We start from the raw sequence: 23,829 nt of genomic DNA, 5'->3' as shown, positions 1-23,829 counted from the left end.
CTCCCACCACTGCTTGGAGAGCTGACAGTGGCTATTTACATTCCCCTACTGAGAGCTCTTTTGTTTTGTATGAGAGGGAGGGGAGATGGGATTTATCCCCCACCCAATCTTCAGTGTCTCTCCCCATTCTAGATTGAGATAGGTGAATTCCCTGTTCAGAGAGGGCCGGATGAGAAGAACTAAGCCCTATCACCCCTCCCAACTGCAGATTAAAGGTAACCTGCTTTACCCTGGCTTTTAAACATTTATGTAATATTTATATTATAGCAGTCCCAACAGCCCTCAGTCAGGAGGCCCCATTGTCTAAAACACAAAGTGATTATAATCCAGAACCTGCAAACTGCTCCATGTGTCCATGTGGAACAGCCATCAGGACAGGAGCCCAGGAAAGCATGTGAAGGGAGGGAGACATGGCTAACATCAAATTTAGCAATATAGTATATGAATTTGAAAGGTAAAAAAATATACAATAAAGTAATTCAAACAGTCCATGTTTTCCCCTGAACTTAGTTGTCACGGCTTCTCAAAATTGCTTTCCTGAGCCTAAGTTTTTTTGTGAAAGGAATATATTTGTTAAATTTGTACAGTACCTAGCACAATGAAGCTAGGACCGTTATACACTGAGGCAATATAAATAATAATATTGTCATAGAAGATGAGCTAGACAGAACCACAGTTTGATAACCAATGACCTCACTGTAAATATTACTTCTGCACTATGAAGTTCTCTTGATTAATAATGGTTGGTTCATTTTTCTTTTTCTTCTTGGTCTGATGTTGAATTTTTGGAGAATATCTGGGTTTTTTAACATGAGATACCATTCATCTATTTAGCTGCATTTACTTTTGAAGGCTTTTTCCTGCATGTGCTAGAGAGTTTGTATCACAAAAGATCAAACCTCAGTAGTTGCTGTATTTAGCACACACATTACTTGTTTTTTTAAATCAATTCTGTTAGAATATCATGATGTAACCTTCTGGTATATGTGTGCTGATCAAAGAGGATATCAGCCCTCACCTATAGAGACTTGTCTCTTTGGACTTAAAAGTATGAGCTGCTAAATTCTGAGCTATAGTTCCCATTTCAGTCCCTGGTATATTAACCAAGACAGTGGCCATCACAAAGGGCATGATATCAAACAAACAGAGAGATTCAGCTGGTCATAAAGGCATTTTGCAATGCTGAAGTGTGTCATGAATTCATAACACACTTCAGGAGGAAACCTCCCCCCCAAATTCCTCCCCAAAAACAAATTTTCAGTCCCTTAGGCCTGCAATCTCTGCCAGTGTAAATATTTTGACTTTCACCAAAACTGCAGTGATGTCCCACAGTAATGCTTGATTACACATGTGGTTATTTTAAAGAAATTTCCTGGGAATTGGGGGTGAAGAAATATGGAAATTCACACTCACAACACACTTTTTTTTTCATTACTTGGAAGTGAACTATCTACTACACTAGGGGTTCTCAACCTTCCCCCCCTTCCCCCCATGCTATAAAAACTCTACAGCCCATCTGTGGCAGAACAACTAGTTGTTTGCATATAAAAAACAGGGCTGGCATTAGGGGGTAGCAAGCAGGGCAATTGCCTTGGGCCCCATGCCACTGGGCCCCCCGTGAAGCTAAGTTACTCACCCTTTGGCTTCAGCCCCAGGTGGTGGGGCTCAGGGCCTTGGGCTTCAGCCCCATGCAGTGGGGCTTCAGCTTTCTGCCGAGGGTCCCAGTGAATCTATTCCTGACCCTGCTTGGAGGACCCCCAGAAACCTGTTCGCAGTCCCCTAGGGGGCCCCAGGCCCCTGGTTAAGAACCACTGGACTACACTACCTATTTAAAGATATTTAAAGGCTGGTTTATGCCATAAAGCCATATGCTCTTACAAAAGCGAGTGAGGAGATCAGTACCTCAATGGGGAAGCATTGTGTTTGGACTGGTATAAAGCCTCCTTTAGGAAGGAGAGTCTTTGCTCCATTACTGAAAAAGTGCAGGATAAGCTCCCCTCCATTCCTGGCCAGTCCTGTTGTCTGGAGTACAGAGAGTAAAGCTATGGCCTCATTTGATTTCTGCCAACTTTTGAAAGACTAACACATGTAGCTGTGGTACATTTCATTATCCTTTTGCTCAAGGGAGCATAAAAACTACATTGCACCTGGCGACCAAACAGAGGAGAGGATTTTTGTATTATGTCCCCAACTTGTGCATCTTTGCAGCACTTGGCAAAATCTTGCTTCAAGGAGCTGGATAAAGAGTAAGGTTGCTATTTATGATACATTTCTGCCCATTTAGGTAGTGTTTAATAAAAGGTAGCTTGTTTTTTCAATGCTGGTAGAAAAAGAGGTGTTATACTCTTTAACTGATACACGTCTATCTGAAAAACATAGTTGAGATTGGAGAGTTTATATATGTGGAATATCAACCTTTGCAAATTTGGGAATATATAAGACTTAACTCTGGCAGTCAACTGGAAAATACCTTGTCTTTGGAACAGAATGTGCATACAACTTTAATGAGAAATACTTTATTAGGGATATTACAATATACAAATTCAAGCTATTAGGTGATAAACAACCTATTGAGACTAGCCAAAGGCTGAACAAATGAGACTTAATATTGGACTCTGCTCTTGGTAAGAGATTTCTGTTCCTTCTCATGGATCCATTGAATTCACAACTTTCACTGTTATGCAATAAATAACAACAAAACAAAACAAAACCCCAAAGCAAAAGCTCACAAATCCTACATCTCTTTGAAAACCTTTTGTTTCATGTGAACTGATAAATGCATATTGCTTCAGTGTTCTAGTATTTAACGCAAGCAATTCATAACAATGTTTTTAAAGGGTATAAAGACACCATATAAAGCATCCATTAAAAAGAAATGCTAAAGAGTTTTTTTTTTTAATAAGCAATGCAAATCAGTAGGCTGTCAGTACGGTAACTGAAATCAATGCATGTCCATAAAGATGTTTGAAGAGGTGAAAAGGGTTAAAACTAATTAAAAAATCACAAAACTTCTTTCCAAAATGATTGTATAAATGGCCTAGTGGACAGCACATTGCACTCCCATATCATAAATAAGAAAAATCCAAGCTCAAAGTTAATATCGGATGACACAGGATTAGAAGGGACAAAAATATGTACAAAAATCTCCATTTTCATCCCCAAGGAACCACAGAGCAAAATTCAGTCAAGTACAACACTGAGATCTCAAAAGTCACAGAGGTCAGCAAAATGAAGGGGACAGGGTTATCATGCTGTCTGGAGTGGTTCTTGACTGTGAGTGCCAAACTCAGGGCAGATTGTCAAAAGCAGGGCAGAGACCCCAAACTATTGGTATGTTTTTATAATTAGATTTCACCAACCCAGTAACAAACGTGAACTCCTGGAGCACTGTAACAGTCTCACCATGAAGTCACAGACAGTCTCCTTGGGAATTCCAGTCAATCTTGTCACCCAGGCAAGCTGGATTTAGTGATAGTTGGTTGTCATACAACAAAGATCACAAAAGATTCAGGTTTCTTCCAGTTCCAAGAAACCAGTCACTTACCCCAGGTCAATTTGTACCTCAAATTTATACCAAATACAATGCTTGCAGTCAATCCTATAGTAAACTAAGTATTTATTAAATAGGAAGAAGAAATGAGAGAATTAGTTACAGGTTAACATACATACACAAATAAGTAATCTAGGTATTAAAAGGTGACAAATTTGTAGTTATTTGTCAGTGCTAACCCAAGTTGGCCCTAGGGATCTCTGCTTCAGTTTCTGAGCTCCAGCCTTATGACAATCCAAACAGAAAAAAAGGAAAAAATGTCATGTTCACTATCTTTATTTCTTTGTTTCAGAATTCAAGCTGATGGGATGAGCCCTTTTGCACATAGCCTGTGTAGGAGTAGTTAGCAATGTCTTTGTATTGTGATGTTCCACAAGGGCCTCTTTAGTTTTAAGAGTCCTTCCTGATGGGCAAGGGAGAATGCCTTCTGACAGGTTGACAGTTTCAGGGAAAACATTTTTTTGCAGTTGTAAAGCAAAAGCATAAATATTACCTTATAGCACGTGATGAAGATTTTGAAATTGAGATTAATGCAAATAGCAACTTACAAGCATTTCATAAATTCTAAACACTAAACAATACCCTAAACACTAGTTCAATACCCGTCTTAACAAAACAGACTGGTTTCCACCAATGAATCTGTCAGTGCTCGGCTGAGTCCAAAAGCCTTGGAAAGAACTGATGCCTGGTTTGCCAGTGTCACAGAAGGGAAGAAATTTGGATCAGATGGTGTGCGGTGAGGGGGGAGACTTAAGCAGCTGGTTTTGAAAAGGCAGTTCTGCAAAGTCCTTCCATTGACTTCAAAGGCTTTGGATCAGGTCCCCAACTTTCCAATAACAGAAGGCAATGAAGATATTTTAGCCTGGTTATGAATAGTTTCCTGGCTTCAACAAAGCTGTGCTAAAACCTTGGAGTCTAGGAAGGATATACTGGGCAGTTTGTTACAGGTTCAAAGAAGCTGAACTCTAGGTCTTCTCTTGGCAAACTGTAAAGAAAGTGCCAGTTGGCTAAAAGAGATGTCACATTACAGCTAACACAGTGAACAGCAAGTAGTAATTAATCTGTAATGTCAGTCTCACTCTGATTAAAAGAAGAGTTAAAAGTTTCCCACAAGGAACTTCTTAGCTCAGTTGTTATCATGAAGTGCTTGACTCAGAGAGGTGAGATTTCCCTTTGCTATGTAGCACAAGTGGATGTGATACTTCTGAGTCCGAGCCTGCTTAAGTCTGATGAGGCATCCCTAAGCCAGAGAATGTGGCAAGTCTTCAGAAGCAATTACCTACAGGTCTTATGATAGGCTCCACACCATTCAATCAGGGTTCAGTCACTCAATCCACATTCAAGGACCCACCCAGCAGATCCCAAGGCAGGTATATAGGCTCCTCAGAGATGCAGTCTCTCTTGTCTGCTCATTGTCACTACCTGTCTGGGAACACTCCGGCTGTCAGTAGTTTCAACAGAATGCCTTGCTCCTGCTCCAGCCTGTGACTGTTTCCACATGAGCCAGCCTCTACACTAGGTTGCAACTGCTCCTGCCTTATACAACCAGCTAGTGACTCTGAGAGAGAGTAGGAGAAGTCTAGGGCCTCAAGCCTGTAACGTGTGTTTTTGACTGCACTTACTACCAGGAACATTCCCACAGAAGCCAATGGAACTACTCATGGTAGTAAAGTTAAGAACATGTGGAATTATTTGCAGGATTAGGCCAAAGCCCCCACCGTACAAAATATGACATAAAAATAAATTTCTACTTTGAACCACCTCCCCTTTACTATACAGAACTGTTCCTGATATATAACATGAATCATATCTACTGACATCATTAACATAAATACATTTCATTACTTTTTAGTCTTGTTAACATTGCACAGTCAACTTAGCTAAAGGAAATTGAAGCAGGGATTCTATTCCATTGTGTGCATCATCAGAGTTGTTTACTAACTTCTATGCAATTACACCTGTGCAAATCCAGCAAAAGCATTAGGGGGCACAGGTGCAAATGAGGGACTAATTTGGCCTGCAGAACCTTTCTTATTGGTGATAATGTATGAGATGGAAAGAATCCAACTTGTTTCTCAGAGCACAGGCTGTGTTTTCAGGGCTGACAGGAAAACACACGTTTTTACTTTGTAATGTGAGGATGTTGGCTACAAAAATCATTAAACATGTAACCCCTCCATGCTTTTTTGTTTTAAAAGGACACTTTCTCAAGTAGAAGTAAAGTTGAAAGCAAAAAGCCATGGTAATGTGTTAATCACATGTCAGAGAGATAGTATGTTAACATTAGTGAACAAAAATGAGAGAGAGATTATGTACTACTATTATTGCTGATTCATGCAGACATACTTTGTGAAATGCAGAATAACAAAGCCTCTTTCATGTATTTTAAGTGTATTTTAGGTGGGCTTTACTACTTGTTTAATTGCAACCATATTTTCAGTAACATATATAAAGCCAGGTAAAGACAGACCCTGTTCCAATAGAATTTAAAATCTGGGGAAAAAATAGACACAGAAAAGAAAAGGTATCCTGAAAAATTCTATGGAGGAAATAACATTTGATTTTTTTCTTCCCCCCCCCCCCCCAAAAAAAATAAAACCCATGCTTTTATAAATATTAAGACACTCATATATTTTAGGATTTCTGTGGAACAATAGTTGGGCTGATAGAGCCCTTATGGTATAATGATTCTTAAATATTTGTCTAGAAAAGCTCCAAGGGTGATGTTTGTGATGGAGTAGGGCATGGGGAGTATTGACCTGGTAATATCACGTTGGTGTTCTACTGGTACTGTCTGCATTGGTGCTGGATGGTGGTGGGGTATCAGGTTGTGACTTCACTTGAGGGATGATATGTGAGCACTTAACTTGAGCCCAGGAGGGGGTTGGGGCCAGGTGACACCTTCTGCCTGGGAAACTGGACAAAGGCTGGAGGAGGAGCCCGGGGGTGTGATGGGGTGAGAGTGCTGGAGCGGGTTTCAGTTTGGAGCTGGCTGGGGAAACAAAGGGAGGCCCAACACCATAGTCTGGGGCTCCCTACCCTGCAGGATGGACCTGATTGAGTGGTCCTGTTTCCTGTACCTACAAGCTCTGTTTTGAACTGGGTTCCTGTCATCTAATAAACCTTCTGTTTTACTAGCTGGCTGAGAGTCACAGTGAATCACAGGAAGTGTGGGGTGCAGAGCCCTGATTCCCCAACACTCCGTGACAGTGCTAAAAACCAATAATCTGCGTTGTCACAGTTTAGACAATGTCGGGACATTTGTCTAGAGGACACACTTACCAAAGTCTTCAACCTGCAACTGTCCCAGTGCAATACCATATTTATTTAACCAAAATAAATATAATACTACAATACTGATAATATTCAGTTAAAATAAAATATAGGTGAGTACAAGTTTGAGTCCAGATAGGGCCCTGCCCAGGTGCAATGATACACAAAGAAAGAGGGCACAAGGATCATCCTCCCCACCTTGCATTTGGTTTGATCAAAAATGCTGTACCTGCATGCAAGAATAGCACCTGACCTGACCACAGAAGAAGATGTGGCCTGCACCTCTAAGAGGAATTCGCTGCTACACCCCTTATTTGCTTAGGAGCTCCAGCAGGCATTATGCAAACTGCAAATTAGCCAAAAAATGGCAGGACATGATTTAGTGAAACGTCCTTGGTTCCCACCCCTATCCAAACCTTTTCTCTCTAGCAGCTCAGATTCTACTTCTAGTTTCACACCAAGGTGCAGAAGCAAACGAAATGTACTTTAGGGTTGGCTCCCCAACCGCTGCATAAAACCTTAATAAAAGGTTGAATTTAGGTTTGGTTCAAAATGTTGGGTAACATTTGTGTGGCTTTTCATTTTGCTGGGTCAGCTTCTCAATCTCAGTATTTAACAGGACAGATACAAGTCAAGAAATAGGTTCTCCATCTGCACTATTGTAAAAAAGTGAAACCCTGCTGTTCTCAATGCTTCCTTTAAAAAACAAAACTAAAAAAACCTCAATAAAAATTCTGCATGGAATAAATAAGACAGACACTTTGAATTTATTCCTTTTTGTTACAGTTCCTTGTTCATTCAGTGGACATAAAACCACATCTCTCCACTGTATATTTTTGTATCAGATTCTGCCTTTGCTCTGCTAATGTCATTTTGATCAAATGTTGTTTCACACTAAGTTTCTGGATCACTGTACTAGCTAAAAAGTATACTAGAAAACGTAACTGAATGTAAAGGATTTCCGTGTTATTCAGTTCAGATGTAGCAAATGGGATTTGCACATCCTAGGTTCATTCTGAATCCAACATTTATCTTATCTTGGGTCATTTAATAGAGATTGCCATAAATTAAAACAATGTTATTAGGAATAAATGTTAGAGATAACCAATTACTAGCTGTAACCTCAAAGGAAAACATTACATTTAATTCCCCAAAGCACTTCATTTAATAGATTTCTGAAAAGAATTATTTGCTCATTTGTCAAGTTCTTGCTGGCAATATATCTCCTATATCATATTAATCTTTCCAGTCACATAAATGTTATTATCAGGTGTGCTGTAAATAAGCTAATATACCAAGTTCTTCTATGATATGATCAGACATATGAAAGATGACTGAACAACCTTTCCTTACTCTGTGGCATATGCATGGGTTTTCTGTAAAGTGATGTTGTATATTCACTGTTCATATTAAAAGCATAAATTATGCATATTTGAATATGTAATCATGTATAATTGCAATTTACGCATTCTGTTAGTTTTACTACTGGAAGGGAATTCTGAGAAATTGTGTATCTTGAAACTCCTTGTCTGCCAGCTTGTTCTGCAAGGATCTCTGTTAGAAGCAATATCTTTGTAAGAATAAAATTTTAAAAAATGTATTTCTTTGGAATTCTGTTTGCACAGTGTTACCTCTTCCTCACTTTTGGCCTCTGTCCTACTCCATAAAAAAGTCATATTCTTTGGGTAGAAGTAGTAATTTTTAAAAAGGGGACAAACTGACTGCACATACCTACAGCTGGTGCACTTAGAAAAGGACTGATTCAACATACAATAAGGTCCAGGGGAGTCTGTTTATTGGAATCAATGTGCTTTTGATCAAACCCATGAAGAAATGTTACCAATTTGAGATGAATTAGCAATTCCACAGGTGTTGCCCATTATAAGCAGAGGGGATATTTTACAAACCTGTAGAATCTTTGAAAACGGATTAAACTTTTTAAGGATCTGATCCAATGCCCAATAGTCAGTGGAGAGATTCTTGTTGATTTCAATAGAAATTGAACCAGGACCTAAATGCAACCACTGTAGTGATCCTTTTGTGCTGGATCCACAAAGGGACTTAGGCATTACAACATTGACTTGCAACACCTAATTTTAGTTGCCTAGGAAATCACTGGAACAATAGGACACAGTTGCCAACTTTCACGTGATAAATAAGCACCCCGAAGTTCACAATAAGCCTAAAATCAAGCTAATCCCATTTCAAAATAAGGCCAAAACAAGCCAGTCCCTAAGAACCCCAACACTCTATGTGACCACTCTATGTGACCCCGACATGCAGTCTGGGACTGTGTTGGGCCCTCTGAGTACCCCAACTCTCTCCCACCTTTGCCCCTACTTCCTTCTTGTCCCTGCTTGCCCCCCTTAACCCCCACTTGCCAGGAGCCGATCAAAAAAAAAAGAAGCAACAAGCTAAAGGCCAAAACCTAGCCAACAAGCAACTCACAAGCCAATTAAGCCAAAAACAAGCCCCATTTCTGCATTTGTTTGGTTTTTTTTTCACAGGTTTGGGATGTCTGTGATAGGATCCACTAAGCTAAAGCAATCTCAGAACTATTAGCAATTATCTCTCAGATCTCCTGAGGGATGGGAAAAGTCCCAGAAGATTTGAGAAGGGCAAACATGGTACCTATCTTTTAAAAGAGAACAAGGAAAACCCAGGGATTTATAGATCAGTTAGCCTAACTTCAATATTTGGAAACATATTGGTTCAAATTATTAATCTGAAAGCCCATGGATGATAATAGGGTTAGAAGAAATTGTCAGTATGTGCAATACCAACAGACTCTGGTCATCGGTGGCCAGAATCAAACCTGAGACCTTTGAGCTTAATGCATGAGCTAAAAACCACATATCTCTTAGCCTCGCCTATAGCAGACTCATCAATCTCTAGCTAGTCTAGCCACCATTAGAGGGGGACCAAGTGCCACACTAAACAGGCATGGGTTACATAGTTCCCTCACTAAGAAAGCATGCCCTGAGCTTCAGAAAATTCCTAATATATATCCTGGTTGAGCCCCCACTTGTAACATTGACAGACGGTGGTGTTCTTGGCATCAAACCTGGGAGTTCTGGAGCTTAACACATGAGCCTCTACTGTATGAGCTACAAAATATGTGTCTCTTAGCTAAGGATGCAGCTGGTCAATCAAGCTGTAGGTGGTCTAGCTGCCACTAGAGGGAGACAGAATGCCAGACCATACAGGCCTACATATGCATTTGTCAAGAACAACTTAATTTCCTTCTGGTAGGGTTACTGACCTAGTGGATGGGGGGAGGGAGCAGGCAGTAGATCTGAGATATCTTGATTTTAGTAAGGCTTTGGGCACAGTTCTGCATGATATTCTCATAAGTAAATTAGAGAAATGTGATCTAGATGAAATTACTGTAGTGGGGGGGTAGAAATGAGTTGAAAGATCATACTCAAAGAGTAGTTATCAATGGTTTGTTGTCAAACTGGGAGGGCGTAATGGGGGTCTCACACGGGTAAGTCCTGGGTCTGGTACTATTCCCTATTTTCATTAATGACTTGGATAATAGAGTACAGAGTTTGCTTATAAAATATACAGGTAACACCAACCTTGGAAGGGTTGAAAGCCCTTTGGATGACAGTTTTAAAATTCAAAATGACCTTGACAAATTGGAGAACTGGTCTAAATTCAACAATATGAAATTCAATAAAGATAAGGGCAAACTAGTCCACTTAGGAAGGAAAATTCAAATGCATGACTACAAAATGGAGAATGACTGTGTAAGCGGTAGTACTGCTGAAAAGGACTTGGGGGTTATAACAGACCACAAACTGAATACGAGTCATCAAAGTGATGCAGCTGCAAAAAAAAAAAAAAAAAAAAAGGTGAATATGGTTCTGAGGTGAATGAACAGGAGTGTTCATGTAACACACAGGAGGTAATTGTTCCACTCTACTCAGCATTGGTGAAGCCCCAGCTGGAGTATCATGCCCCATTCTGGGCACCGCAATTTAGTGAAAACGAGGACAAATTGTAAAGAGTCCATAGGAGAGAAAAAAATGATAAAAGATTTTGAAAACTTGACCTCTGAGAAAAGGTTGAAAAAACTGGGCATGTTTAATCTTGAGAAAAGGAGACTCAGGAGCAACCTGATAACTTTCTTCTAATATGAAAAAAGAAAAGGAGTACTTGTGGCACCTTAGAGACTAACCAATTGAGCATGAGCTTTCGTGAGCTACAGCTCACTTCATCGGATGAGCTGTAGCTCACGAAAGCTCATGCTCAAATAAATTGGTTAGTCTCTAAGGTGCCACAAGTACTCCTTTTCTTTTTGCGAATACAGACTAACACGGCTGTTACTCTGAAACCTTTCTTCTAATATGTTAAGGATGGTGATCAGTGTTCACTGCAGGTAGGACAAGAAGGAAGGGGCTTAATCTGCAACAAGGGAGATTTAGGTTAGATATTAGGAAACACGTTCTAACTATAAGGATAGTTAAGTTTTGGAGTAGGCTTCCAAGGGAGGTTGTGGTTTCCCCACCATTGAAAGAATCTGAAAAACAAGTTGGACGAACACCTGTCAGAGGTTACTTGGTCCTGCCACAGCACAGGGGGCTGGACTTGATGACTTCTCGAGGTCTCTTCCAGCCCTAGGTTGCTATGGTTCTGTGAAAAAATGGAGTTAGGTGCCTGGGCTCTCTGCACAATGAATGGAGAGAGATAAGTGCCTAGGAATGCAATCCACAAAAGTCAGCACAGTAGGTGGGGAGCTGCTTAAGGTAGCCAATGGGAGATTCTGACAAGAAAGAGGTGTCCCATGCACTGCCCCTCTCACAGGGATAGGTGCCTAAGTCCAGCCTGTGGGGAGGCACCTATCTCTGTTTGTAATCCAAAGTCAGGAACACCTAAGTAGTTTATTGTAGAATGAGTTATGCAACTGCTTGCCTCCACTCCCATACAAAACATTAGCAGCAGGAGCCCAACCTATAATTATGAGCCAAGTGGTCTGAGCACTTATATGGGACGTTGGAGACCCAAGTTCATTTCCCCGCCCCCCTTCCCGCTGGGGAGAAATTATGCAAACAGGGATTTTCCACCTCTACGAAGAGGGGCCTGACCACTGAGATATGGGGTACTGTTTTGTGGGGCTACCTCAGTCTCTTGTGTTGAAGCTGTTCCAGTTCTGATGAGCAATTAAAGAGTCAGTGGAGTTGCGGGAGTAGACCCCGGGTCTCCCACCTCCCAGGCTACAGAGAAATTTACACTCTCTCTTTCTGGCCCATTTTCAAATGTTCTCTCTCCATCAGACAAAGGGGGGAATTGAATTTGGATCTCCCACGTCCCCGGTGTGTGTTCTGACTACTGGGATAAAAGGTACAAAGGCAGGCAACACCATCACCCAGATTTTGAATGGGACCAATCTGGTAGATGGCCTCTGATCATGCATATCAGATTTGGTCCCACATGCAAAATAGGTGTACAAATGCCTATCTTTCCCCGGATCATGGATCACATTGGGGCTTATGTGGAAGATAGGTATTGAGATGCCAAGAGTGAGGCAGCAGTACACATGCCTAGGGCAAGAAACATAGGAGCCTAGGTGGTAACACTGAGCTGAAGAAGATAATATAACCAGCCCTTGTGCTGCATACATACTGTATGGGCATGGTATTTTTTGCTAAAACATTGTACAGAAAAAACTAGAAAGACTAAATGTACTAGGACACGTTTTATCTAAATGTGCCACTCTATGTGTCGCTAATTTATCTATTGCAAAAATCCAAAATAGTTATGAGCCAGATATTAACACCCTGGTTCATGTTAAGTAACACCTCACTCTATGCCAAGTTGAGTTGAGTTCAATGGGATTACTCATGTGCCTAATTGCTCATTACTGTGAAGGTCATAATCTTGTTCATAGTTAATAATTAATCCGTGTGGCTGGTCGAGTTTTCAAATGGGAGATAAGAGAAGGAATAGAGTGCAAAGGAAAGTTTTTCTACAGGATATCCCTTGGGATATTTTCACTTATTTATTCTCCTCTTGTAGTCAGGAGATTTAAAAGTTTCATGATGTTATGTAATTGCTAATTACAGAGCTAATGCCAGAACTGGATTTATAACATCCTTTTTTACAACAGCAGTATTTTTGTTCTATTGGTGCTTTTGATCAATAACAATAGAAAATCACAAATTAATTATTTATCTCCCAGTGTCATAGATGTATCTACAAACAAGATTACTGTGTTATTTTTATTGAATTAGATCTCTTTGAGTGAGTGACTGCGGGAGAGCTTTGAAATGAATTGCCATGAAAACCCACAGAAAATGGGTTCTGAAAAGATAAGCAACCCAAAGAGTTGAAATTTTAAATCTAAGAACAGATTGAGGCTATAACTTTTCTCCACTAAAGACTCCATAGCAATTAAGGCATGTTTCTGTGTGTGCATAACGAGGAAACAGAGGAGCTTCATCTTCTACTTCAGAAAGGATGAAAAAAAAACCTATATAAAAGAGAACTGCAGACACATTTTTTTTCTGTTGCAAGCTTCACTGTTGAACATATTACAGATCTGATATAGGACAAATGAAGGTTCTAGATACTAAAAGTTGAAATAATTTTATGCTATTCTGAATATACTATTTGAATTACATGACTGGATCCTTATTTCAAGATTCTGTTGTTACAATTACAAAAGTTTTAGCAATATGTGTGTGACAAACTCAGACCTGACAGCTGTAACAGAGAAGTGGAAGGCAGGGATAGCAGCCCTGGAATGGTGAGGGCCCTATAAACTGATAGGAGGGTACCTCGTGATAGAGACACTGGAACCCAATTAAAGGCTGCTGATGACATTTAAAAAAAACTCTTCTGATAAGAGAGAGAGGGAGGGAAGAGGCATGGGAAACAAGCTGCAGTAGGATAAGTAACAGCAAGGAAAAAATGACTTTTCTTAGGTGGAAGGTTGTTTTCCTCCAGGTAGGGAACAACATTTGAGTTAACTTCTGTTTGGGGAAAGGATGGCAACTTGACTAGAAGCCAAAATAAAGGCGTGACCCTGGGGATGAGGCAGGATAATGTATTGCTTTTGTGTTGTGACTTTGTTCTTTTTGCTAAAGGGAACTTCTCTGAGGCCCAGCTTGTAAATGTAAATATTGAAAAATAACCAAAGTGAAGAATTAAAAATCTCCAAAATAGAACTGCTTAACTCCAGGCCCCTCCACTTCCAGAAGGAAAAACACTGAGGCCCATGAGGCAAAGGAAGTGCCTTGCCACAATATGGCACTTTTGAAAAAGGCACAGAAAACTCGAGTCTTTAACAAAGAGCCAAACCAGGCAAAGACTTTGCTTTCTTTTATATTCTGTCTTTGCTTAAAAATTTACCTGGGAATGGAGTCTGAGTTTTTCACACAGACACTCAGGAAAGGCAATGGAGGGATCAGGGTGCAGAGAGTCCAAAAGGATGTTTGGTAGCCTCATGCTCCTCCTCATCTCCTTGTCACCTTTTAGGTAAATACTGTTGTCAGTTGTTGGCTGCATGAGTGTATTCTCGGTGTGTGCTGTCCCAGCTCTGTGCAGATAGCTGACACAGCAGACCTTGATCGCACTGCCCCCCAAAAACCACAGACTCGGCTCTGTAGTGAAGGCTCTCAGACAGGTTTATTGCTGACAAAATACGGTACTTAGCCCCCCGAATCAGTGTCCACAGTTACACTAGCCCATGTATGCCCATGAAAATGGACCAGTTCAGTGAATGACGGGAATTATCATTCCACCCTCAGCCAGACAAAGACATCCTCTCTGCAACTTTTCTTTTATACACTGATACAAACAAGTTACGTATTGCCCCTCTGAAGTGGTTAGTTACCATCCTTTACCTTGTACATGTTGGTTTGATCAAAACATCTCTTCCATCACCCTGTCATCCTGACTTTATCATTAAGAGGAGCCAGTGTGTCCCTGCACCATCTTTGGGGCGTGTGTTTACACCCTATCTTGGTATCCGGGTGTTCTGGCACAAACCTTCTGTAATGTGTTTAGATGAATACTTAGTGCCTTGGAGAGCTTGTGCTTTTGCGATATGAGTCCCTGTTTCTGCCACATTTGCAAATAGGCATGTTTTGTAAAAGGGCCTGATTTTTATTGCTTTATATCAGCAGGGCCTGATTACTTCAAGTTAGGCCTTAGGCCTCATACCAGGTCTCATGTGTCATGCTGTCTTTCAACTACAGCTACCACCAATTAGGGCATTAGTGGGAAGCAGTGACACAATCCCAGACAGGGCTTTGTCCAGGACTGCAACAATGGATCGGGGAGGGAGCTCCTTTAACTCTTTTTGTTTTACCACACTTGTGCATATGCTGAGCATATACAAGCTCCATGTAATTTATGACACAAGGGCAGGACCTGGGGTTCTTTCAAATGTATACAAACAAAACCTTTAATATGTTTTTCTTGTTATTGTTGTTCACTATAGTTCCATTAGTTATAATGGGAAAATGACTCATGTGTAAGAGGGGCAAATCTCCGAGAGGTTCCCAGTCACAGAATAGGATTAGAATATATATTTAGGTTTCAGTATCACAGTGTATGCAATTTATTTAGAAGCTATTTAAGAGAAAAGGCACAATAAGTATTTGCTTTTTTAAGTTTTGGCCTTAGTGGGAGATGAGCTTTCCTTAAGATGGCAAAGGAAGGATAAAGTATTTATGGATCATATCATAGCAAGACATGATACACTCTTTGTGACAAAATGAGGACTAGAAAACAAAGCTGCTTCATGGAATATCAGAGGAATAATCAATTTAATGGTTGTAAAACTAAAATAGGATATTGGGTTCTTGCAGCACACATCTCTTGACAAAAATGAAGGCTCAAAGCAAAGTGCAATGGCTGCCCTGAGTTGTGATCACCACTACCAACTTTACAGGTGCACCATTAGCCTCAAAGAATTATTTGTTTCTAGGAAAGCCAGTTCTCACAATATGGGAAGCTGGTACAAAGATAGTCCAATTAGCATTCAAATTTCTGGTGCTATAAAGATAACTGGCACTTGAAGCTATGTGATTTAGAAGGTAATAATGTCCTCAGAGGAATCGTATTGGAGCTTAACTAATTTGTCTGACATCACAGCTCTGACTAGCATGCCACTCTCCCTGAATTTAGTTACCCCCAAAAGAGAAAAATATCTACAAGGTCAGTAAATTGACTATCAGCTACTTAACTGGCCAGATAATCAAGAACTAGAGGCTCATCTCCTGAATGATACATTTCAATGACTGTCTTCAATTTTGCCCACAAGACAAAGTCCCTAGGAAAGCTGCTGTATGATTTATTGATTGCATTTTTCCAAGCCAAAATAGTTAGTTGTGTGCTCTCTTGTTTGTGATTTGCCTGATTCAGATTGAAGTTTATAGTGTGGTCTATTTTGGGGACTGTGTGTGGAGCTTAGGAGCTTGCTAAGGAAGGATGAGAGGTTCCTAATGAAGCTCTTGCCTGTTATCCTTTCTTCCCCAATCCCTTTAGGATTCCTTGACATGGGGTGGGCTCACATAAGGAGAAAATGGGTGTAAAAAGCTAGCCAACACGGGAGTTTTGTGAGGGAGGTTAGAGATGGTGGGAGAGCCAGAGACACCTAACAAACACATTCTAAACATAGGTCAATATCCCCAAAAAAGAACAAAAAAGCCCTGCAAGAGTAAAAATAATTCAGGTGGAAGTCCATCAGCACAGGGAGATTATCCAATTTATTGCACTGAATGTATGATTACCTTCGTTGTAGGAAGGTAGCATATGTATGCATTTGATCCAAGAAATTCATGGCCCCCAGAGTATGGGCTCAAGAAACCAGGCTGGCTGAACTGGAGGAGAAACTAAGGAGACAGAGAAGTACCAGAGAAATGGGGTAGAAAAGGGAGAAGAGAGGAAAATTGTTCTCTTTAACTTTTTGAGGACAGGACAAGAAGCAATGGGGTTAAATTGCAGCAAGAGCAGTTTAGATTGGACATTAGAAAAAACTTCCCAACTGTCAGGATGGTTAAGTGCTGGAATAAATTGCCTAGGGAGGTTGTAGAATTTCCATCGTTGGAGATTTTAAAGAGCAGATTCGACAAATACCTGTCAGGGATGATCTAGATATTACTTAGTCCTGTCATGAGTGCAAGGGACTGAACTAGAAGATCTCTCAAGGTCCCTTCAAGTCCTACAATTCTACGATAGATAACACTTATTGGGATACAGTAGAGCAGTCCCACCCCCAGTCTGACAGCCTGTGTGCTGTTGAGGAGGATGAAAGACTCAGGAGAGGGAGAACATCAAGCTGAAGGTGATAGAAATGATCCCATAGTTGATACCCTCCTTCCAGATGGCGTCCTGGTATTTTCTCACATGGAGGATACCCCTCCAGGGGAGGGACTCCAGCTATTATTAGGAAGAGACAGGAAATAGTAATGGGGATTTGATTATTAGAAATATAGATATTTGGATTTGTGATGACTGGGAGAATTGCATGGTGAATTGCCTGCCTGGTGTAAAGTTTGCAGTTCTCTCGAGAAATCTAGATAGATGTATGTGCAGTGCTGGGGATGAGCTGGTGGTTGTGGTACATGTAGTTATCAATGACATAGGGAAACATAGGATAGAGATCCTAGAGGCAACAGTTAGGGTGCTAGGTAAGAGAGTAAAATCCAAGAGTTCCATGGTAGCATTCTCTGAAAAGCTTTCAGTTCCACATGCAAAACCAGTGAGACAGGCAGAACTACAGAGTTTTAATGTGTAGATGAGACAATGGTGTTTGCAGGAAGGATTTAGTTCTATTAAGAAATGGGTAACCTTTCCGGGAAAGGAGGAGCATATACAGAAAGAATGGGCTTCACCTAAACCAAAATCAAACCAGATTGTTTACAGTTAAAATTCAAAAGATCATAGAGGTGTTTTTAAACTAAGGACTGGGGGAAAGACAACAGGTTCAGTGGAGCTCCTGGTTCAGACAGAATCATCCCTAAGGGGAGGATTTATTAAATGGGATTATCTATAGCCTCGTAAAAAGGGAAGGACAGAGGTTGATAAAATACAATTAGGAACTGAAGAGGAACAGTCAAATGAAAAAGAGTTCAATTCAATTACATCACATGAAGGCAGACAACTAAATATTGACAATTTTTATAAGTTCTTGTATCAAAGTGCTAGGAATCTAAATATTAAGATATATGAACTTTAGTGCCTGGTATTATATGAGGATACTGATAGAATAGGCATCACAGAAACTTGGTGGAACTTTGACAATCAATTGGGTATAGTAATGCCAGGGAACAAATTAAATAGGAGTAACAGAGTAGGTCATGCTGGCAGGGGTGTGGCATTATGTGGGGGTGTGAAAAAAGCATAGAGTCAAATATAGTAAAAATCTTAAATGAATCAAACTGTACTATAGAATCTCTATGGATAGAAATCCCATAGCCATAGGAATATACTACCAACCACCTGACCAGGATTGTGATGGTAATTGTGAAATACTAGGGGAGATCAGAGAGGCTACAAAAATGGAAAACTCAATTACAATGGGGGATTTCAATCACCCCATATTGACTGGGTACATTTCAGCTCAGGATGGGATGCAGAGATAAAATGTCTAGACATCATTAATGACTGTTTCTTGGAGCAGCTAGTCCCAGAACCCACAAGGGAAGAGGCAGTTCTTGATTTAGTCCTAAATGGCACACAGGATCTGTTCCAAGAGGTGAATACAGCTGAGCCGCTTGGTTATAACACCATCACGTAATTAAATTTAACATCCTTGGAAGAGGGGGAATATCAAAGAAGCCCAACAAAGTAGCATTTAACTACAAGAAGGGGAACTACACAAAAATAAGGAAGCTAGTTAAATGGAAATTAAAAGGAGTGAAATGTCTGTGAGATGCATGGAAACACCATAATAAAGGCTCTAAAAAGTATACTCCATATTTTTTTTTTTTAAAAAAGGAACAAAACAATTTGCTACCCTGGCTAAACAGAGTAAAAGAGGCAGCTACAGGCAAAAATACATCCTTTAAAAATTGGAATTCAAATCCCACTGAGGAAAATAGAAAGGAAAATAAATTCTGGCAAGTCAAGTGTGAAAATATAATTAGTAGGCCACAAAAAGAATTTGAAGAGCAACTCGTATAGGAAAAAAAACTAACAGCAAAAAAAGGAAATGCTTCATAAGCAGGAAGCCTGACAAATAATCAGTGGGGCCACTGGATGATCAAGGTTCTAAAGAATCCTCCAAGGAAGACAAGGCACTTGTGGAGAAGCTAAATTAGTTCTTTGTGTTGGTGTTCAATGCAGATCATGTGAGGGAAATTCCCACAGCTGAGCCATTCTTATTAGGTGACAAATCGGAGGAACTGTCCTAGATTAAGGCATCAAAGAGGAGGTTTGGGAGCAAATTAATAATTAAACAGCAATAAATCACCAGGACCAGACTGTATTCACACAAGAGTTCTTAAGGAACCCAAATATGAAACTGCAGAGCTACTAACTGTGGTATGTAGCTATCACTTACAATCAGCCTCTGTACCAGAAGACTGGAGGATAGCTAATATAAAACCAATTTTTAAAAAAGCTTCCAGAGGCAATCTTAGCAACTACAGTCAATAAACCTAACTTCAGTACCGGGCCAATTGGTTGAAACTATGGTAAAGAACAGAATTATCAGACACATACATAAATATTATACGCTGGGGAAGAGTCAACATGGCTTTTGTAAAGGCAAGTCATGCCACATTAGTCTATTAGAATTCTTTTGAGGATGTCAACAATCATGTGAACCAGGGTGATCCAGTGCATATAGTGTATTTGGACTTTCCGAAATCCTTTGACAAGGTCCTTCACCAAAGTCTCTTAACCCAAGTAAGGAGTCATGGGAAAAGAGAGAAGTTCATCTCATAGATCAATAACTGGTAATAAGATAGGAAACAAAGGGGAGGAATAAATAGTCAAATCTCACAGGGGAGAGTTGTAAATAGTGGAGTCCCCCAGGGATCTGTACTGGAAACAATGCTGTTCAACATATTCATAAATGATCTGTAAAAAGGTTAGACAGTGCAAAGTTACTCAAGATATATAAGTCCAAAACTGATTGCAGAGTTACAAAGGGATCTCAGAAAACTGGGTGACTGAGCAACAAAATGGCAGATGAAATTCAATGTTGATAAATGCAAAGTAATGCATATTGGAAAAGGTAACCCCAACCATACATACCAAATGATGGGGTCTAAATTAGCTGTTCCCACCAAAGAAAGATCTTGGAGTCATCATGGATAGTTCTCTGAAAACATCTGCTCAATATGCAGCAGCACTCAAAAAAATCTAACAATGGTTAGGAACCTCTAAGAAAGGGATAGATAATAAGACAGTAAATATCAAAATGCTATTGTATAAATCCATGGTACACCCACATTGGGAATAATGCATGCAGCTGTGGTCACCCCATCTCAAAAATGATATATTATAATCGGAAAAAAAAATATAGAAAAGGTCAACAAAATGGTTAGTGTTATGGAACAGCTTCTAGATGAGGAGCAATTGGTACTGTTCTGCTCAGTAAAGAGACAACTAAGGACGGATGTGATAGAAGTCTATAAAATCATGAATGGTGTGGCTAAAATGAATAAGAAAGTGTTATTTACCCTTTCACATAACACAAGAACCAGCGACAACTAAGTTAATAGGCAGAACAGTATGAAAAATACATAAGGAAGTACTTCTTCACAGAATACAGTCAATTTGTGGAACTTGTTGTTGGGGGATGTTGGATAACAAGTGAAATCCAAAAGTATAACTGGGTTCAAAAAAGAATTAGATAAGTTCATGGAGGATAGGTCCATCAGTGGCTATTAGCCAAGATGGTCAGGGATGCAACCTCATGTTCTGGGTGTCTCTAAGCCTCTGATTATCAGAATCTGGAATTGGACAACACGGGACAGATCACTCGATAATTACCTTGTTCTGTTTATTCCCTCTGAAACATCTGGCACCTACTACCAACATACTGGGCTAGATGCATAGGCACCAACTCCATGGGTGCTCCAGGGCTGGAGCACATATGGAAAAAAATTGTGGGTGCTTAGCACCCACGAGCAGCCAGCTCCCCACCCCCCAACACCTCCCATCCTCTGGTGACCCTGCAGATCAACTCAGAACAGCTGATAGCAGCAGGCAGGAGGTGCTGGGAGGGAGGAGTGGGGATGGAGTGCGCTCAAGGAAGTGGGCGGAACTGGGGGGAAGAGGCGGGGTGGAGCGGGGGTGGAGCTGGGGCAGAAAGAAGCAGGGGTGGGGGTTTGGGGCAGGGGTGGGTAGGGGCGGGGACTGTGGTGTTGCAGGGGGTGGAGCATCCCTGGGGCTTGGAGGAAGTCTGTGGCTAGATGAACCATTGGTCTGACCCAGGATGGCCATTCTTACGTTCTTATCCTGAAATTTGGAAGATTCCATTAAAGGAAATGTGATTAGAGATACTCCAAGACAAATTCTGAAGAACCAAATGGATTTCAACACTGGGAAATGATTATCTGGCACTCTGGAAATGCAGAAGTCAAATACTGCATGTATTAGGTCTCATTTTGCTCTCAATTTCACCAATCCAACCACAATACAAGAGCAACTGAGTAAAATCATATGGCCTGTGATATACAGCAGGTCAGAATAAGTCATCCAATGGTCCTTGCTGTGGCCTTTAGCTATGATCTATGAAGCTCTACTTAATATAATGTCCTGAGTTCTCTTGTGGAGTGCTTCCCACCCTCAACTCTGATTGAAGTCTTTAGGAATTGAGAGTGATCATCAGTGCCTCCAGATTGAGCCAATAATGACTAAATGCTCTTTTCTGCTTCCATTCTTTCCTTGCTTATCTATCATTTGCTGTTATCAATTCTTAAAATACATATACATTTTTTAAAAGTTGAAAACAAACAAGTAAATCTCCTTAGGAAAAAATAACGGCTTTATTCTAGGATTTGTAAGTATTACTTCTTATGAATTATGGCCCATTAACATACAGAATAAAATTCTGGTTGTGCACAGTCTGTACAATGTACATGAACTGAATATTTCACTAAAGTGGGAAGTATATTATGCATTCTTAGTTTTGTTTTAATCTATTTTTTGGTACAAAAATGCAAGTAAATATTATAAGAAGAAATGGAATGAATAACATTTTTAAACAGCAAGAGGCATCTCATTGGGCCTATGTTTTTGTCTATAATATATAGTAATATTCCATATTAGCCTGTTCCTTCTAATGATTATAGAGAGTTCAATAATAGGGAATCTGCCATTCAGTGCCAGCTGGAGTGGAAACATTTGAATCTTACACCAAAGAGGAATACAAATGCTGAATCAAATTAACAGTTTTGTGTGTTCAATGACTGTGCCTAATCTTTTATGACAGCTGGTACCTGACAGTGAGTTATTTAACCTAGTCTCCACTTCACTAGCTGTTCAATAAGCCTCTTCATGGAAGTGAGATTTGCTGAGCAATACAGTTCTTCTCTCTTGCTTTCTTATTCTATAGTAGAATTGCACTGAAACTATTTCCATCTCTATCAATGCAACGCAGATTTTGAAAAGAAAAAATTGTGTTGTGGCTGAAATACTTGCAGAAGGTTACCCACAAGGTAACAGTGAGTTCAGGCAGTCAGTCCTCGTACAGTGCAATCGTACACATCACAAGCAAACAAGAAAGTAAAAAAGAGTTACCTGATTTTTTTCCCCTAAGCCAAAGGAATGATTGGACTTGAAAGAGAATAAAAGCTGTAGATGAATTCAGGACCAAAATATTCAAAAATTAGGATCTCAAGTTAAATTCACATTTAAATACCTAAATATGTGGCCTGTTTCAAGGCCATGTACATGAGACTTATGTTCTCACGGATACGTAGCACTATAGATGCTGATCCCAATACTAATGTGATGGAGTGTTGGAAATCCTTCAACATTGCCGATTGCATCACTTGTATTAAACAGGCAATGGATGCAATCAAGCCTGAAATAGTTAATGCATTTTGGCGAAACCTATGGAAAGAATGTGTGAATGATTTTAAGGGTCTCCCGACAAATGACAAAGAAGTGAAACACATTGTTTCAGGCCTGGTTTTCAAAAATGTGAGCTTCCCTTGAAGACAGTGGGAGCTGCGAGAGTACTCAGTATTTTCAAAACTCGGGTCACTTATTTAGGCAGCCATTTTAAAAAATGGCCATATTATTTGTAATGTTGCATTAGATAAAGTACAGAAAAGAAAATGAAAACTTCTCTGTGGATCAAGACATGTGGGCTCACTGTGTGTGTGCTCCCTATTGGCTGGGAGTGGCACAACAGCTCTCTTCTCTAGTGCCCCGTACTGATGGCTGTTCTCATCCTGTAGGTGGTCTACCTCCTGTGATTTAGCCCTCAGCCAGGTCACATTTTAGTTCCACATCCCTTTTGGAGTAACAGAAAACCCAACAAAAAAAGTCCAATAAATAATTCCAAGACTTGTGTCAGGTCTCCAGCCCATGACTCTGGACCAATGGATCTTGCACCACTCTATCTGGGCACCGAATTGTCCCTGTCTCTCTTACATCAGGGAGCTTCATGCCTCCTTTCCAGTGGCTTGCAAAGGAACCTAGGCCCACCCTTTACACTGGGTTCCAGTCCAGATATCCGAGGGACAAGCAGCCAAAGTCTGGTCTATCGGACACCTTGCGACTTCCTTCCTACACTCTTTCTTAATATGAGCCTTTTCTCAAGCATTTTTCCTTGGCAACACCTCCCAGAGGTCTGGTTCCTACTCTTGTATCAGCTCAGCCACAGGAGCTTGCTCCAATCCTGCATCTTCCAGATGTCTCCACTTTCTAGTGCTCAGTGAGACTGCAGTGTTTTCCCGTCTCCCTGCAGCCCCTCAAACACCAGTCCAAATGCCCCTTATGCTTACTGTCACAGCCTCTTGTTGTTCACTACCTCTGGCTTCCTCCTGGCACAGGAAAATCCACCTCTGGCCCCAGACTTCATGGCCCTC

Source organism: Eretmochelys imbricata, chromosome 1 (genome assembly GCF_965152235.1).
Source record: "Eretmochelys imbricata isolate rEreImb1 chromosome 1, rEreImb1.hap1, whole genome shotgun sequence".
In the NCBI taxonomy this organism is placed as follows: Eukaryota; Metazoa; Chordata; order Testudines; family Cheloniidae; genus Eretmochelys; species Eretmochelys imbricata.
This window is presented reverse-complemented; position numbering follows the sequence as displayed.